The following is a 19798-nucleotide window of genomic DNA, read 5'->3' on the forward strand; positions in this document are numbered from 1 at the left end:
TGCACACAGCAAGGTCCCACAAATGAATGAATGGCCAGACAATCTGTTTATGATGGTGATGGTTGACAAATGAATGTTTGGACAGTGTCACAGGATCTTTTATGTTAACCTGAGCAGGCAGACAAAACCTTAGTTTAACATCTCGTCTGAAAATACTTCACTTCTGATAGTGCAGCACTTCCTCAGTACCACATTCAAGTAAGTAATTATGTGATCAATTCAGCAATGGAACATAATCCCACAACCTTCTGACTCAGAGGCAACAGTGATACCAAATGAGCCAAGCTGACACTAAGTAGGATATATATTTCTTCCAAAAAGCTGATGATGTTGGTGTTTTATCTGTCTTGATTTTTTTCAGCTGAATTGGATCCATAATAGTGGACGAAATTTCACTTGAGCCACATGTACTGGTTTCTCATTCTGTTCTTAACCAGCAATTTCTCTCTGCATAGTCAAAGTTTCTGGCATTTGTGCTGGGGAAAACAATTAGTTCAAATGAAACAGACAATTCAAATAGAGACACTACAATTTTTCATTTACTTCATTTACTGATGTAACTTTATGTCCTGAGTGGAAAGATTAGGTACCTTCAGTGGTTAGAATACTATCCTTTCACACTTGGGACCTGAGTTTAAATCCATATCAGAATGATGAGTCGAAAGCCTCCTCTCTGATAGATGGAATTGTCATATGAAATGACTCTGGACAGTGCCAACCCAGTTCCTAATGTATGCAAATCCACATCATAAAATTGCTCATAATTTTGAGGCTAATTGTTACTTCATTGGCAGCCACAAGGATGATTGGTGTGGGGGAAATGGAAATGTAATTCTAATGCTTGTCTTTTTTTTTATTCGTTCATGGGATGTGGGCATCGCTCGCGAGGCCGGCATTTATTGTCCATCCCTAATTGACCTTGAGAAGGTGGTGGTGAGCCGCCTTCTCGAATCGCTGCAGTCCGTGTGGTGACGGTTCTCCCACAGTGCTGTTAGGAAGGGAGTTCCAGGATTTTGACCCAGCGACGATGAAGGAACGGCGATATATTTCCAAATCGGGATGGTGTGTGACTTGGTGGGGAACGTGCAGGTGGTGTTGTTCCCATGTGCCTGCTGGGTGGTAGAGGTCGCGGGTTTGGGAGGTGCTGTCGAAGAAGCCATGGCGAGTTGCTGCAGTGCATCCTGTGGATGGTACACACTGCAGCCACTGTGCGTCGGTGGTGAAGGGAGTGAATGTTTAGGGTGGTGGATGGGGTGCCAATCAAGCGGGATGCTTTGTCCTGGATGATGTCGAGCTTCTTGAGTGTTGTTGGAGCTGCACTCACCCAGGCAAGTGGAGAGTATTCCATCACACTCCTGACTTGTGCCTTGTAGATGGTGGAGAGGTTTTGGGGAGTCAGGAGGTGAGTCACTCGCCGTAGAATACCCAGCCTCTGACCTGCTCTCGTAGCCACAGTATTTATATGGCTGGTCCAGTTAAGTTTCTGGTCAATGGTGACCCCCCAGGATGTTGATGGTGCGGGATTCGGCGATGGTAATGCTGTTGAATGTCAAGGGCATTCCTTGTTGGAGATGGTCATTGCCTGGCACTTGTCTGGCGCGAATGTTACTTGCCACTTATGAGCCCAAGCCTGGATGTTGTCCAGGTCTTGCTGCATGCGGGTTGGGACTGCTTCATTATTTGAGGGGTTGCGAGTGGAACTGAACACTGTGTAATCATCAGCGAACATCCTCATTTCTGACCTTATGATGGAGGGAAGGTCATTAATGAAGCAGCTGAAGATGGTTGGGCCTAGGACACTGCCTTGAGGAACTCCTGCAGCAATGCCCTGGGGCTGAGATGATTGGCATCCAACAACCACTACCATCTTTCTTTGTGCTCGGTATGACCCCAGCCATTGGAGAGTTTTCCCCCTGATTCCCATTGACTTCAATTTTACTAGGGCTCCTTGGTGCCACACTCGGTCAAATGCTGCCTTGATGTCAAGGGCAGTCACTCTCACCTCACCTCTGGAATTCAGCTCTTTTGTCCATGTTTGGACAAAATTGGCTGAAGACTGGCTTCTGTGATGGTGGGGATATCGGGAGGAGGCCGAGATGGATCATCCACTCGGCACTTCTGGCTGAAGATGGTTGCAAACACTTCAGCCTTGTCTTTTGCACTCACATGCTGGACTCCGCCATCATTGAGGATGGGGATGTTTAAAGAGCCTCCTCCTCCCGTTAGTTGTTTAATTGTCCACCACCATTCACGACTGGATGTGGCAGGACTACAGAGCTTTTATCTGATCCGTTGGTTGTGGAATCGCTTAGCTCTGTCTATAGCATGTTGCATCCGCTGTTTAGCATGCATGTAGTCCTGAGTTGTAGCTTCACCAGGTTGGCACCTCATTTTTAGGTATGCCTGGTGCTGCTCCTGGTATGCTCTTCTACACTCCTCATTGAACCAGGGTTGATCCCCTGGCTTGTTGGTAAAGGTAGAGTGAGGAATATGCCGGGCCATGAGGTTAAGGATTGTGCTGGAATACAATTCTGCTGCTGCTGATGGCCCACAGCGCCTCATGGATGCCCAGTTTTGAGCTGCTAGATCTGTTCTGAATCTATCCCATTTAGCACGGTGGTAGTGCCACACAACACGTTGGATGGTGTCCTCAGTGCGAAGACGGGACTTTGTCTCCACATGCACTGTGCAGAGGTCACTCCTACCAATACTGTCATGGATAGATGCATTTGCGACAGGTCGATTGGTGAGGACGAGGTCAGGTAAGTTTTTCCCTCGTGTCGGTTCGCTCACCACCTGCCGCAGGCCAGTCTGGCAGCTATGTCCTTCTAGCACTCGGCCAGCTCGGTCAGTAGAGGTGCTACCGAGCCACTCTTGGTGATGGACATTGAAGTCCCCCACCCAGAGTACATTTTGTGCCCTTGCTACCCTCAGTGCTTCCTCCAATTGGTGCTCAATCATGGAGGAGGACTGATTCATCAGCAGGAGGTTTCCTTGCCCATGTTTGACCTGATGCCATGAGATTTCATGGGGTCCAGAGTCAATGTTGAGGACTCCCAGGGCCACTCCCTGCTGACTGTATATCACTGTACCGCCACCTCTAGGGGGACATGACATACCCAGGGATGGTGATGGAAGAGTCTGGGATGTTGGCTGAAAGGTATGATTCTGTGAGTATGGCTATCTCAGGCTGTTGCTTGACTAGTCTGTGGGACAGCTCTCCCAATTTTGGCACAAGTCCCCAGATGTTAAAGAAAAGGACTTTGCAGGGTCGACTGGGCTTGGTTTGCTGTTGTCGTGTCCGGTGCCTAGTGGTCCATCCGGTTTTATTCTTATTATGACTTTTTTTAGTGAGATTTTACAACTGAGTGGCTTGCTCGGCCATTTCAGAGGGCAATTAAGAATCAACCACATTGCTGTGGGTCTGGAGTCACATATGGACAAAACCGAGTAAGGACGGCAGGTTTCCTTCCCTAAAAGGGCATTGGTGAACCAAATGGGTTTTTACGACAATCCGGTAGTTTTATAGCCACCATTACTGATACTAGTATTTTAATTCCAGATTTTTATTTAATGAAATGAATTTAAATTCCCCAGCTGTCATAGCAGGATTTGAACTCATGACTCTGGATTATTCATTTAGGCTTAACTGGATTAGTAGTCTAGTAACATAACCACTATGCTACCGTACCCTGGAGGCTGGAATTAAACTCTAATGTTGGTGCACAGAAGAAGAAGTTTCAGCGCATGTTTGACCTGAACTGACCTGAGAGCATTTGATATTGATGTTGACAAAAGATGCAAAAAATGAAAAATATTCCATTCACTAACACTGATCTCCCTTACTTTAATAAGCATAGCAATTCACTAATGTAAGTATATAAAGAACCTGCAGCAAGGTGTATTTATTAGCGTAAGCTACGCAGAGCCTTCTGTGTCCAATCTCGACTGATGATCATCTGTTGTGCTGAACACTCTTGATGCTCAATAGTGGGAGGACAGTTGGGTGTCCCATTCACATGGGAGCAAAAGTCAGCCACATTATTGTCAGACTTCCAACAGTAGAGTACATATTTGAACTCACTCAATGAGTGCCATATAATGTCATAATTTTTTTCAATTAGGAAAATGATTCTGCATGTTAATAGTGGCAACTGCTCCAGCATCACTGTCATTACCACCACCTTCTGCAGCTGACTTCAACAGCATTGAGAACAAGTTGCCATCCTCTTCCATATCTTTTACCTATCTCACTCACACACACACACACACATATGTACAATCAATCATTGCATCCGAGGCTTCCTTGGACTGTTTAAATCTACCTCATCAAGTAATCTCTTTCTTTTAAACTCACTATTTTAATATGGTGAATTTTTGTGCCATACAAGGTGAGGGACGTTAGTGCTGGGGAACAGAACACCATCTCATTTCAGGCATCCACTGTTAGCATTAAACACACCCAGAACAGGTGTAGGAGAGTCAGCTGAAGTGCAAGCTCCCTCTACTTAGCACTGGTGATACATCTTCACCCCCCCCCCCCCACCCAAGCTCACAAAAGCACCTCTACTGCACTTGTATTACATTCTTATTCCAGACACCGTCCATTATTGTGCCCTCTGAGTATGATTGAGAGTTAGTACCAAAGTAGGGGCAGTTTTATGCTGTGGGTCCACACATCAGACACTGGCTAATACTGTATTACATGTTGATGTTCACTAGTGGGAATACAGTCACATTAGGCACATTATCATCAGACTTCCAACAGTAGGGTACATATTACTCAATGAGTGCCATATAATTAGTCATGATTTTTTTCAATTAGGAAAATGATTCTGCATGTTAATAATAGCAACTGCTCCAGCATCACTATCATTACCACCACCTTCTGCAACTAACTTCAACAGCACTGAGAACAGGTTGCCAGCTTTTCCATATCTTTTATCTATCTCACACAAACGTGGTGAAGGATCAGGGATATAAAGTCTTTCCCTTGTAGTCAGTCTGCAGGTGCAGTAGGTGACACTATTCTGTCATCTTAGAGAGTCCGCGGGGGAAAGCCATTGAGATTCTGACAAAAAAGTACAATTTTCTCTGCTGGTGGCTCATTAACATGAAGTAGTTAATGTAAGTTATGTTGTTATTTATTTTCATGAGGGACATAATGGGAAAGAATGCGTCTTTGACCCCTTTATGATTTTCATCCTACAGCATAATAAGCATAATGAATACCTGTCGCACAAGCAGTGGAATCTATGTACTTGGCACTATGGATTTTTTGAATAGACAATAGCTTTCACCTTTTGTGGACCACAAAGGATTGTCAATGTATTGACTTCCCTTTTGACTTTCTAATTCATAACTTTCTAATTTGTGTTGCCCACACAAAAACCTGTCCTTTTAATAATCTGCCCCTGACTATTAGCATTACAATGCAGTTTGTCCATGTGAGACTAAATGGGGGGTTGCTTTGCTGCCAGGTTTTCAGGGAACTAGTGGCTTTCCCATGGCATTGCACACGGAGAGTCAACACCAAATGCATTCTTCAGGTGAAGCTGCATTGGAAGGTGGGGGCAAATTGAACCAAGTGGAGAAGGGAAAGGGGAGGGGACGAGAGAGGATCGAGGAGACAAAGGGGAGGGGAAGGAGAGAGGGGAAAGGGGAATGAAGAGCGAAGGGAGAGAGAAATGGGTGAGGACGGGGAAGAGGAGGAGGGAAGGAGGGTAAGGAGGAGGAAAGAAGAGTGGATGGAAAGGAAAGGAGTGGGGACAGGAAAGGAGGCAGAGGAGAAAAGTTGGGAAACTACATCAATGGTAGAGGGGTGGGGAGTTAGTTGGAAGACATGCTTAGGACGGGGTCTCAGAAAACCAGCTCTGGAGTAGGGGACAGAATCTGCTAAGTAATGAGTGGGGAAGGGAAGGAAAGGGAAAGCACTAAGAATGTGTTTGGCAGGAAGAGTCTGGATAATCTGGTCAGTGGCAGGACACAAAGTTGGGGGGGGGGGAATCTTCTCAATCGGATGGGGAGACATGTTAAGCAGGGAACGTGGGGAAATCGAAAACGCTGCTGGGAGGAGGGGCAAAGCTGCTCAGTGGGGATGCCCTCCCAGGGCTGTATACCACAGTTCTTCTCATGTTGGGAATTGAAATGCTCACTTCATTTACAAAGTACTGGCCACACAATTTAAGTTATTTCAGAGATTGTAATATGGAAAAAGAGACACCGGGAGTTAGTTCACATGCTGCAACTTCATGGGGACACATTCTTTCTTTGCAGTCAACTTAGGTGTGAGAATTCAGTGTGGTGAAGACACTGGGGAACAGGGACATGGGCCAGGCAGAGTCCAAGGCAACAGTCCCAGAGGGGCCCATGACCGTGGGGAAGTAATATTTATATCCATGGTGGGGTGGGGCCGAAAATCTGTTGCGGAAGCGTGTTCTTAATTAGCTTTGAGATTGAGGAGTGCAACTTAAAGATAGCCATTGAGAGGTCCTAGGAATGGAGGAAGGGGAATGAAAAGATTGTTGGGGTTGCTGTTACATAGTTGAGATAAAAGAAACGAAAGGAGAAGGACTTGCATTTATATAGTGACTTTCATGATCTCATGACGTCCCAAAACACTTTATAGCTATTTAAGTACTTTTTAAAGTGTAGTCACTGTTGTAATGTAGGAAACATGGCAGCCAATTTGCACACAGTAAGCTTCCACAAACAGCAATGAGATAATGACCATATGATCTGTTTTAGTGATGTTGGTTGAGGGATAAATATTGTCCAGCACACCGGGAAAAATCCCCTGCACTTCTTCGAATTGTGCCATGGGATCTTTTACGTCCACCTGAGAGGCCTCTGGTTTGATGTTTCATCCAAAAGATATGCCGACAGTGTAGCATTCCATCAGTACTACACTGGAGTGTCAGCCTAGATTTTGTGCTTAAATCTCTGGAGTGGGATTTGAATACACAACCTTCTGTGACCCAGAGGCAAGAGTGCTACTAACTGAGCCAAGGCTGACAGGACAAAGGTGGTCGGGGGTAAGGAACAGCTGGGTAGGGCTGACAGCTGAACCACTAGGTTTTGGCCTTTTTAAAAGGAAGTCTTCGAGGGAGCTGATAAGACGAGCCCTGAGCAGGTGACTCGTTAGTTGGCTCAAACAGCTGGAGGGAGAAGCAGAGCAGCACCTAGTGGGAGTCTTATTACTCTGATAAAACAGGGAGAGGACCACAACCTGGAGGGAGGAAAGAAATTATTTTAAGAAATAAAATTAAAAGAGAAAAAATTTAATGGTATAAAATTAAATTTAAAAATTACTTACCTCACAAGAATGCTCAGCTTCCAAAAAAACCAAGATGGCATGAGAAGTGGGACAGACAGAACAGAAAGTTATTCCGTAGTGTCACCCAGTGGCCAGAGCCTGCAACTGTATGCAGTTCTCAAGTTTTCCAGCATCACATTAGTCAGTAAATTCTGTTAAATATGTGATAGGCCAGATGTCACAAGTTGTATCACAGGCACAATTACCATTGAAAAGCCCACAGGGACTGTTGATAGGATTTTAAAATGGAAATATGGCAGGAAATATATATAAATAGATTGTGAGAAAGTCCAGCTTATCTATGGATCTGATTTAAGTGATAATCACACTAAGAGCAAAAACAATACTGACACATCTGTTGCCTTTAAGAGACTTTCCAATATACTCTTCAGTATTTCAGTCATAGCCAGTTTCTGGCTAACACATCTCATTGCTTTAACTCCCATCTATGTCACTCATGCAGAACATCATAACAAATTGAAATCAGTTGCACAAAATCAATTTAACAAATGTGCCATTAAGCACTGCATCCTGTGAATGGTAGTCATTAATTTTCACATTGCAGATCACAATTGTAAGGAACATGTTCTATAAAAAAAAATTGTTTTCATTCCTAGGGGTTATTAATGTACAATGCTTCTGCAGGCTGAAAGTTGGTTAATTTCCAAATAAAGGGTCTTAGCCAGTAACTTCTTAGGCAGAGAAATTTGGAAATAATTTTATCTGCTTCAAGATATTTTCAAAAAGGGGACTGTGACCATCAACAGTGAAGGGTTTTGAGAAAGTTTTTGAAAGCAGAGAGAAAGGTGGCAAGGCAGAGGAATCTGGGGAGGGAATTCCAGAGGCAGGGGCGCAGTGTTGAAAGAGTGGCTACCAATGGAGGCGCTCAGGGAGCAGAAAACAAGCAGTAACCTTGAATCAGAGGAGCGGAGAGTACGTGCATAGACATACTGCACGGGATCGCGATGCTAGAATGGGGAACGGCCATGTAGTGATTTGAAGGTGAGGATAGGGATCTTGAAGTCAATTCACTGGGGTACGGGAAGTCAGTGGAGTTCTGTGGGAAAATCATGTAAATATTCAATTTTAAATGTTGGATTTTACGCACTAGATGAACCTTTTTGACTGCAAACTGTATATGTACCTGAAACTGCTCATGTTGGCTTAGAAGAATGACTCATGTAACGGCAAGGACAGATCGAACTGATTTTTGTCCATAACTGATAAAATGTGCTTCTATGTACAAATCACATCAAATCACATCACCCCTGGAAGCAGCCAGGACTAACTTAATCACATCACGTACAAATCACATCACACCAAGGAGACCCAGGTGCTGGAAAATGTATAAAAGAAGCAAGCCAAAAGCCCTGGACACAGCGGAGAAGGAGACCATCACAAGGACAACCTCACAGCAGCATGAAAGACGAAAACTACAAGCAAGAGAAGACCACGTGACGAGTCCTAGCATGCTCCGCGGTCCACGGTGAGAACAGTAAGTAAAGCCTGTCTGAGCCTGTAAATTACTGCCTAGTGTTGTTAAGTTTTATACTTTTATACTTAATAAATCTTTCCAACTTGTTACGAGTTGACTAGTCTCGCTGTCGATTCCTTTGTCAAGTTTGAGCCCGAGTTCCTTACATTAGCAAGGGATGGGATGATGGGAGTTTGGGACAGTGTGGGTGAGGATGCAGCTGTGGGGGATGGAGGTCAGGAACCGACTAAAAAAGTATTCGAGAAATTGAGGTTTGAAGTGATAAAGGTATGAAGGAGGAGTTCAATAGCACGAAGCATAGAGAGAGAAAGGCCCCGATATTATAGTAGAGGCAGGATGGCAAGGGAGGGTGAATGGGCGTGCGGGTAACCTGCCCAATAAAAAATGTCCGTTCCCCACTCGATCACGACTCAATTGGTGCCTCTTAATGTGGCTTCCGGGGTTGCCGTCCGAAAGCTGCGCAGCGGGCGGACCGTGCACCCGCATCACAGGCTGTCAGCTGGAGGAGCTCTATTTAAAGGGGCAGTCCTCCAATGTCTTTTCCTGGAGCAAACACCCAACACCACAATGGAGCAGCACAGGGGCAAGGCTGCTCCAAGTTTCAATGATGCCTCACTCCAGGTGCTACTAGATGGGGTGAGGAGGAGGAGGGATCTGTTTTACCTGGCGGACGGGAGGAAGTGGCCTGCCTCTGCCACCAAGAAGGCCTGGCTCGAGGTGGCAGAGGAGGTCACGAGCAGCAGCAACATCTCACGCACCTAGGTCCAGTGCAGGAAGCTTTTCAATGACCTAACTAGGTTAGCAAAGCGCGTACACTTATTGATTCTCCTGCATTCCAGCTTCCACATCATCGCCCCACCCCCTAACTCATTCTGCACTGCCAACACTACTCTATCACATCACTCCTCACACCCACTTAAGGCTCATCCTCAACTTACCTGCACTTCCTCACCTCCCCATTAGTCACCTCATCTCTACCACTCAACCCAATCTTCATCCAATGTCATGGCTCTGTCTCATACTCACTCTGATGCATCATTTTCACCCAAAGCTATGCATTTATCGGTTGGCCATTTCACCATCACTCACTCACATATCTGTACTTTCACCCCTTCTAGGACACAAGAGCACAAAATGCATGGGAGAGGGCGAGAACTGGAGGGGAGCCACAACAAGTAGTGGTTCTCACAGATGTGGAGCAGGAGGCGCTGGAGCCCAGCCGAACCCTCGAGTTCCTGTCTGTCAGGGACATCGAGCACCGAGACTGGTACCCGACAAACGTCTGGTGACAGAACTTTAACATTCAGCACACACAATATGAATTGATGTTAACATGCCTTGCCATCTTCAGCGCCTCAGTATGCTCATCGCAACATGACACATCTGTGATGATGCTTAATATTGCCTTCTGTTCTCTTACAGGGCCTTCAGCGACCGCTGTGATGGCAGAGGGCAATTCCACAGAGGACCTGCTGGCCTCTGAGAGTGCACCGTCACATCTTAGCGAGCCATCCACTAGCGTGGATACTCACACCTCGGTGGGTCCTAGTCCTCAGTGAGTTGGGTTGGCACCTGGTGAGTTACCACACACGTGAGCACGAGCAGACACTGGTGGCAGGGGCAGCTGCGGAGAGTCCGCATCGGCAGGAGCACTCAACTCCAAGCTCTGCTCAGCTGGACGCAGATGCTGAACCCTGGGGGCCATCCTTTAAAAGGAGAATGATCGAGGGACAGCAGCACGTTTGCGAGGTACTGGAACAGGTGCCACGCGCACACTCCACCATCGCGCAGAGGATGGAGGAGTCCAACTCCTGTATGAATGGAATGGTGGCACAGGTACGGGAGGGAATCTCTGAGATAGCATCACAGGGACGTGAGCAACTCTCTGAGATGGTGTCACAGGTAAGTGTGGGAATGTCTGTGTTGGAGAGAAGGATAGCCTCCACTGAGCTTCAAGCACGGCTCACAAATGAGTCCATTCAGGCCCTGACAATGGCCATTCAGACTCATTTAGTACAAGATTCTGCTGCCTTAAACAGGCAGACAGATACACGAGCACTGGCCTTTTAAGGCATCATACATGTCCTCCAAACTGTTGTCCAGCAGAGTGGTAGGAGTGATGTGGCCCTGGCCCAGGGGAGGGATGATGGCGAAAGGGGACATGGAACTGGGGACGCCATTCAAAGCACTCCCACATTTCATCCGTTGCCCCCCTCTCAACCAGTACCCACAATGCTGCCTCCTCTCCAGGTGGTCGAGTCTGCCCCTGCACAGGTGCAGGTGGAGCAGTCTTTGGAGGGGCCCTCACGGGCTCCAGAACCCTGAGGGTGTAGGCCCAAAGCACCTAAGCAGTCAGGGCATGAACATGAGCAACCTGCCACTATATCTGCTGCAGCCACAGGGGATGCACCATGTAGAAGTAGTCGTAAGAGAAAGGCGAAGGTTTTGTAAGCACAAAGGGTACACACAAGGGTGTTTGACAGACTGTCATGTTTTTCATTTATATTTAGTTTTTGTTAAAATGACATTAAATATTATGATTGTCACCACTGCTGCCATACCTTGCCCATTCTTGACTGTCTTTTGTGACAGGGCCCTTTCATGAGGTTCACCACGAACGGCGACACTTGATGCTACTCATGGGTCACTTTACAGTGGGTGTATGTGTAGTTGCAGGGTTGTTTTGTGCAGGGAGGGGTGGGCGGCCTGGTGTGGGCGCTGCTCTTTCCAGGTGGTGAGGACTGGACTCTTCACACTTTCCGATGTTAGGAGAACTGTTCACATATCAGTGACTCCCCGGCCTCACGAGCAGCCAGGTGAGCTGCTGCTCTACCCATGGGTTCCTCCTCCACCTCCATGTGGGTGGCAGATGTGGATGGGGCTCCTCAAACGGCACCCCCTCTCTGTTGTTGCTCTCTGTGCTCTGGTGCAGGTGCCTGTGGCGCAGCACTGTGTTGTGGAGCTCCACATGGCAGAGGTAGACGTGGCGCCTGATGAGCCTGGTGATATTGCTCGTCCTCAGATGTAGTGGTGAATGCAGCCATGGTGCCCCCCCATCCTGACGGGGTGAGTTTGAGGGGATCTGTAAAGTAGTTAAATATGTGTGAACAGAGGAATTTTGAGAGGAAAGTAATAATTTGCAGTGAAAACATAAAGATCTCCCAGCCAAAACTTTGTCTGAAAGAACTGAGTGTCCTGCTGCAATAAGTGACCTTTTCTCCCCATCTGTCAAATAACCATTTGAATATCCCACTGGCTGCTGGCTGAAACACGTCCGTTGCAACATGGAGTGTTTCCCACGCTGAGGATGCTTCAAAATCGCACCTTGCCTCAATGTAGAGAAAATTAAGTAGTTAAACCACTTAAACTATCTAAACAATTGTGTCAAGTATCATCCTGCCAGCTTTAATTGCCGATGGGACTTCTGCATTCGTGAGCCGCGCGCGCACCCAGACGCGTCAGTGGGGAACCCAGAAGTCAGCAGGTTGGAGCCAGGTTCCAAACCCGAACAGGATTTCCCCAATTTTCGGAGCCCCCCTGCCCCCAACGCACCCGCAATTTCCCGGGAAAATTGAGCACAAGAAGAGAGAGGAGTAGGGCCAGAGGTAGGCAATGTTGCAAAAGTGAAAGAAAGTAATTTTGATAATGTTTCCAAGGTAAAACCTGAGCTAAAGATCCAGTAGTAAACCAAGGTTCTGCACCTCCTGACTTTGTGCAAGCTGGTAACTAGGGAGGTTGATGAAGTCAAGGCCGAATCATGTATGTTTTGACAGGAACCAAAAAGAATGGAAATTTTGGCTTATTCATATTTTAACACACAAATCACTAAAAGTAGCAACGCAGGTTGATAAGGCCATTAAAAAAAAGCAAACCAAGCATAGGGGTTCATTTCTAGAGGGGTAGAATTGAAAAAAAGAAGTTATGTTAAACCTGTATGGAATCTTGGTTAGACCACACTTGGAGTGCTGTGAACAGTTCTGGTCTCCATATTATAAAAAGGATATAGAGGCACTGGAGAAGGTGCAAAAAAGATTTACAAGGATGATACCAGAACTGAGAGGTTATAACTATCTGGAAAGACTGAACAGGCTGGGGCATTTTCTCTAGAAAATAGAAGGCTGAGGGGTGACCTGTTAGAGGTCTTTAGAATTCTGAAGGTGTTTGATCGGGTAGATGTAGAGAAGATGTTTCCACTTATGGGGGAGTCCAAAACTAGAGGTCAAAAATACAAGATAGTCACTAATAAATCCAATAGGGAATTCAGGAGAAATTTCTTTATCCAGATACTGGTCAGAATGTGGAACTCGCTACCACAAGGATTAGTTGAGGCGAATAATATAGATGCTTTTAAGGGAAAGCGAGATACATACAGGAGCGAGAAAGGAATAGAAGGTTATGCTGATAGGGTTAGATGAAGAGGGGTGGGAGAAGACTCGTGTGGAGCATAAACACCAGCATCAGCCTGTTGGGCCGAATGGTCTGTTTCTGCGCTGTACATTCTATGTAATTCTAATGGAGTAAATCAAAGTTCTAATGGAGTAAATCATAGTTCTAATGGAGTAAATCATAGTTCTAATGGAGTAAATCATAGTTCTAATGGAATATGTCAAAGTTCTAATGGAGTAAATCATAGTTCTAATGGAATATGTCAAAGTTATAATGAAGTATGCCAATTTTAGTGAATCATGCATCCCACATCCTAGAATTTTTAAAAATCTTGTTTCCATGACAAACTAAAAATCTCGATGAAATCCATTGATGTGTTATTTAAACACTTGGATAGGGAGCATTGCAATTTGATAAAATTAGATAGCACCATAGTTTAAATGACAACCTTACAATTATATGGGTTCTCTCACAAACTGACCCCATATGATTGAAGTACAGAATCAATATGAATTTATTCAAAAGCAAGATACTGCGGATGCTGGAAATCTGAAATAAAAACAGAAAATGCTGGAAAAGCTCAGCAAGTGAGGCAGCATCCGTGGAGAAAGAAACAGAGTTAATGGGCTCGATATTAACACCCGCTATCGGGTGCGTTCCTGGTGGGGGGGCTCCGAAAATCGGGGAATCCTGGAGCAGGTCGGGAGCCCGGCTCCAACCCGCCTATTTCCGGGTTCCCCACTGACGCGCTGACGTGTGCACGCAGCACCCGCATGTGGGACTCCCGCAAGCAATTAAAACCGGTGGGGTGCCACTTAAAGTATTTATTTAGGTATTTCAGGTCGTTTAGAGACCTGATTAAGGAGATATTTTACATGGGGTGGGATTTTGCAAACAACTGGGACTGTTTCCCGTACTGGGGGAAACACTCCCAGTTCAAATGGACGTGTTGCAGCCATCAGCCTGTGGCAGCTGCAAAGGTCCATTTGACAGGTGGGTGGTGGGGTGGGGGGGGTGGCGGGGGGAGACCCTCACTCATTGCAGGAGGCCACTCTGTCACTTTGGACAAAGTTTGTCCTCCACCACCCTCCTCCTGACAATAAAATTTACCAACTTGCACACTTACCCCGGGGTCCAGACACATGTACCTACATTGCGGACCCCCTCAAATGTACATCTTCCGGATGGGGGCCGCCGTAGCTGCAGTCATGACCTCCTCGGAGGGCGAACAGCATCACCAGCCTCGCCGGCCACGCTGTCCACCTCTGACACGTGGAGCTCCACAACACAGTGCTGTGACACATCCACCTGTACAGCAGGAGGGAGGGCAACTGCAGAGAGAGATGCGTCGCAGAGGGCACTACCCTCACCACAGGGTCTACAGACCGAGGCTCAGCTTCCTGGACCTCTCTGAGCAGCAGTGCACACGGAGGCTCAGAGTCACTCGACATGTAGTCGTGGACATCTGCAGCCTCCTTCATGCCGAGCTGCTCCCAGCTGGCCCGAGCACCATCTTCTTATCTGTCGCTGTCAAAGTCACCACTGCCCTCAACAACTTCTCCTCCGCATCCTTCGAGGGCGCCACCGGGGACATCACCGACGTCTCTCAGTCGTCTGCACAAAAGAGCCCTGCAAATACACCTACACCCACTCTGCAGTGACACTATGGGTGGCATCAGGTGTGGGTCTTCATTGTGATCCTCAGGAAAGGGCATTATTGCACAAACCAGACAAGATTCGCAAAGACGTGGCAGTAGAGGTGCCAATATAATATGTGATGTGAGTTGCTCAGAAATTAAATATAAGTAAAATCCATGACAAACCCTCAAACACCCTTGTGCATCCCCTTCATGCTCACGACACGTTTGCCTTACGCTGCCTACTGCACATATGTGATGCATGCCCTGTGGCTGCAGCACAGGTAGTGGCAGGTTGAGTGAGGCTGACCGTGAAAGAGATGCACAAGAGGGTGAGTATGAGATAGAGCCATGAGATTGTATGAGGATTGGGTTGAGTGGTAGTGGCGGGATGAGTACTGGCGAGGTGAATAAGTGCAGGTAAGATGAGGATGAGGTTTGTGTGGGTGTGAGGGGTGATGTGACAGAGTAGTGTTGGCAGTGGAGAAGGAGGTGTGGGGTGGGGGCAGTGATGTGGCAGACGGAGTGTAGGGGAATGAGTAAGTGTACTCACTTTGGCTGACCTACTTAGGTCATTGAAGCGCCTCCTGCACTGTATGCAGGTGGGCGATATGTTGGTGGTGCAGGTGACCTCCTCTGCCACCTTGAGCCAGGCCTTCTTGGTGGCAGAGGCAGGCCGCTTCCTCCCGCCGGCCGGGGGGAAGATCTCTGTCCTCCCCCTCCTCCTCACCCCATCCAATGATACCTGGTGTGAGGCATCTTTAAACCTGGGAGCAGCATTCCCCCTGGGCTGCTCCATGCTGTAATTTTTCCTATTTCTTGCAGCATCAGTCAGTGGAGGACTGCCCCTTTAAATAGAGCTCCTCCAGCTGACAGAGCTTACAGCGCATGCGCAGTCCGCCCGCTGCGCAGCTCAGCAGTGGGGAACCCGGAAGAACAGGTAAGTGGATCCAATCAGCCTGCGATTGCGCGCGGGGCAAACTGAGTTCACCGGGCGTGTTACCCACGCACCCAATAGACCCCCCCCCGCCGTGAACCCGCTGCCCTGGTAATATCGAGCCCAATGTTTCAGATCGAAGATCCTTCATTAGAACTGGACGATGTTAAAGAGTTAAAGTTTTTATGCAAGTACAGAGCCAGGGAAAGGGAGGGGGCGAGGGGAGGGAAGGAAAGAACAGAAGGGAATCTCTATGATAGGGTAGGGGGCAAGAGTGATTAAATGACAAAAGGGATGATGGTGCAAGGTAAGGAGGGTGGTTATGATCTGAAGTTATTGAAATCAATGTTGAGCCCAAAAGGTTGTAAAGTGCCTAAACGAAAGATGAGGTGCTGTTCCTTGATTTGATTGATTTCAATAACTTCAGATCATAACCACTGCTCACATTTTTTCAGACAGCAAGTGCTGGTAATGGTTCTGCTGTTGCCATTTACAGCTACTCTAGACTGATCATTTGTTTCTTAACCTGTCCCATTACCAACCTCCTTGCCTTGCACCATCATCCCTTTTGACATTTAATCACTCTAGTCCTCTATCCTATCACAGACAGTCCCTTTTGTTCTTTCTTCCCCTCTCCTCCCTCCCCTCTCCTCCCCCCCCCCTTTACCTGGCTCTGTACTTGCTCAAAAACTTTAACTCTTTAACATAGGAACATAGGAACAGGAGTAGGCCATTCAGCCCCTCGTGCCTGCTCCGCCATTTGATAAGATCATGGCTGATCTGTGATCTAACTCCATATACCTGCCTTTGGCCCATATTCCTTAATACCTTTGGTTGCCAAAAAGCTATCTATCTCAGATTTAAATTTAGCAATTGAGCTAGTATCAATTGCCGTTTGCGAAAGAGAGTTCCAAACTTCTACCACCCTTTGTGTGTAGAAATGTTTTCTACTCCAGAATCTCACTCCTGAAAGGTCTGGCTCTAATTTTTAGACTGTGCCCCCTACTCCTAGAATCCCCGCCCAGTGGAAATAGTTTCTCTCTATCCACCCTATCTGTTCCCCTTAATAGCTTATAAACTTCGATCAGATCACCCCTTAATCTTTGAAGCTCTAGAGAATACAACCCCAATTTGTGTAATCTCTCCTCGTAACTTAACCCTTGAAGTCCAGGTATCATTCCAGTAAACCTACGCTGCACTCCCTCCAAGGCCAATATGTCCTTCCGAAGGTGCGGTGCCCAGAACTGCTCACAGTACTCCAGGTGCAGTCTAACCAGGGTTTTGTATAGCTGCAGCATAACTTCTGCCCCCTTTTACTCTAGTCCTCTAGATATAAAGGCCAGCATTCCATTAGCCTTATTGATTATTTTCTGCATCTGTTCATGACACTTCAATGATCTATGTACCTGAACCCCTAAGTCCCTTTGGACATCCACTGTTTTTAACTTTTTACCATTTAGAAAGTACCCTGTTCTATCCTTTTTTGATGGATGATCTCACATTTGCCTACATTGAATTCCACTTGCCACAGTTTTGCCCATTCACCTAATCTATCAATATCACTTTGTAATTTTATGTTTTCATCTACACTGCTTACAATGCCACCAATCTTTGTGTCATCAGCAAAATTAGATATGAGACTTTCCATGCCTTCATCTAAGTCGTTAATAAATATTGTGAATAATTGAGGCCCCAAGACAGATCCCTGCGAGACTCCACTAGTCACATCCTGCCAATGTGAGTACCTTCCCATTATCCCTACTCTCTGTCGCCTTTCGCTCAGCCTACTTCCTAACCAAGTCCGTACTTTTCCCTCAATTCTATGGGCTTCTATCTTAGCTAACAGTCTCTTATGGGGGACCTTATCAAATGCCTTCTGGAAGTCCATATAAATAACATCCATTGACATTCCCCTGTCCACTACTTTAGTCACCTCTTCAAAAAATTCAATCAAGTTTGTCAGGCACGACCTACCTTTCACAAATCCATGCTGGCTCTCTCTGACTAACTGAAAATTCTCAAGGTGTTCAGTCACCCTATCCTTAATTATAAACTCCAGCATTTTCCCCACAACAGATGTTAGGCTAACTGGTCTAAATTTCCCCGGTTTCCCTCTCTCTCCTTTCTTAAAAAGCGGAGTGACGTGCAATTTTCCAATCTGGAGGGACAGTTCCTGAATCTAGAGAACTTTGAAAGATTATAGTTAGGGCATCTGCAATGTGCTCATCTACTTCCTTTAAAACCCTGGGATGGAAACCATCTGGTCCTGGGGATTTGTCACTCTTTAGTGCTATTATTTTCTTCATTACTGTTGCTTTACTTATGTTAATTTTATTGAGTCCCTGTCCCCGATTCAATATTAGTTTTCTTGGGATTTCCGGCATGTTATCCTCTTTTTCTACTGTAAATACTGACGCAAAGTAATTGTTCAACATGTCCGCCATTTCCCCATTGTCAATGACAATATCCCCACTTTCAGTTTTTAAGGACCAACACTGCTCCTGACCGCACTCTTTTTCCTAATGTAACTCTAAAAGTTCTTCCTATTGGTTTTGATATCCCTTGCAAGTTTCTTTTCATCCTCTCTTTTTGTAGCTCTTACTATCTGTTTTGTGACCCTTTGTTAATCTTTGTATCTTTCCCATTCGCCAGGATCTGTGCCATTTTTTGCTTTTTTGTATGCCCTTTCCTTATGTCTTATACTGTCCCTTACCTTTTTAGTTGTCTGTGACTGTTTTTTTTGGCAAATAGAACTCTTGCCTCTCAGGGGTATAAACTGATTCTGTTTGACGTTAAGTGTTTCTTTAAACATTTCCCACTGATCATCAGTCGTTTTACCCATTAACAGATTTGCCCAGTTTACTGTGGACAGTCTCTGTCTCATCCCATTGAAGTCAGCCTTACCCAAGTCTAGAATCTTAGCAGCTGATTCACTTTTTTCCCTTTCAAACACTACATTGAACTCGATCATATTATGATCGCTATTGGATAGATGTTCATGCACAGTCAAGCTGTTAACTAAACTGGTTCATTACTCATTACTAAATCTAGTATGGCTTGCCCCCTTGTTGTCTCTAGGACATACTGCTGTAGAAAACTATCCCGGACACACTCAAGAAATTCACTACCTTTCTGACAGTTGCTAGTCTGCTTTCCCCAATCTATGTGAAGATTAAAGTCCCCCATTAAGACCACTATGCTTTTCTTAAATGCTTGTCTAATCTCTGCATTTATACAATTTAGCACTTCAGAGCTGCTGCCAGGGGTCCTATACACAACTCCCACTATAGTCTTAGATGCTTTCCTATTTCTCAATTCAACCCATAAGGTCTCTGTTGGCTGCTTACCTCTCGTTATATCCTCCTTTATCATTGAAGTGATTTCATCTCTAATCACTAAGGCTACTCCTCCCCATCTTCCATTTCCCTATCTCTCCTGTAGACCTTATAACCCGGTATATTTAGTTCCCAATCCTGACCATGCTGCAGCCATGTCTCAACTTCCAGTTCTGACGAAAGGTCTGCGAACTGAAACATTAACTCTGTTTCTTTCTCCACAGTTGCTGCCTCAGTTGCTGAGCTTTTCAACCATTTTAATTTATTGATTTGTTTATTATTTGATCAAAATTTTAAAAGGGATTGTGAGTCTCTAAAGTTGCTACGATTTTTTTTCCTCCTGTCTATAAATAGGTGATGCAATGAAGTCATTTGAAGCATAAAAAAATAACTTGCCCATGGAAATGTCAACTTTTCAAAATGATTATTGTGTCACTTACCCATTATGTTGTCATGACAGGCAATGATAAAAATAACAAAGAACTGTTCTTGACAGCTCTCCAGCAGCAGAAATAATGCATGGTTGGCCATGTGCCCGACCATACTCTTGCCGAAACTTCTGGGAGCTGCTTAATTACTTATGTATAGTGAGTTCCCAGTATGGAACCTGACTACCACTGGGTGCTCATAAGTGGGTGGGGGGATTTCAGGCCTTTTACATTGCTGCAGCGGCTATTTAAAGGAAGTGGCCAT

This window comes from Heptranchias perlo, chromosome 2 (assembly GCF_035084215.1).
Source record: "Heptranchias perlo isolate sHepPer1 chromosome 2, sHepPer1.hap1, whole genome shotgun sequence".
Taxonomy (NCBI): Eukaryota; Metazoa; Chordata; class Chondrichthyes; order Hexanchiformes; family Hexanchidae; genus Heptranchias; species Heptranchias perlo.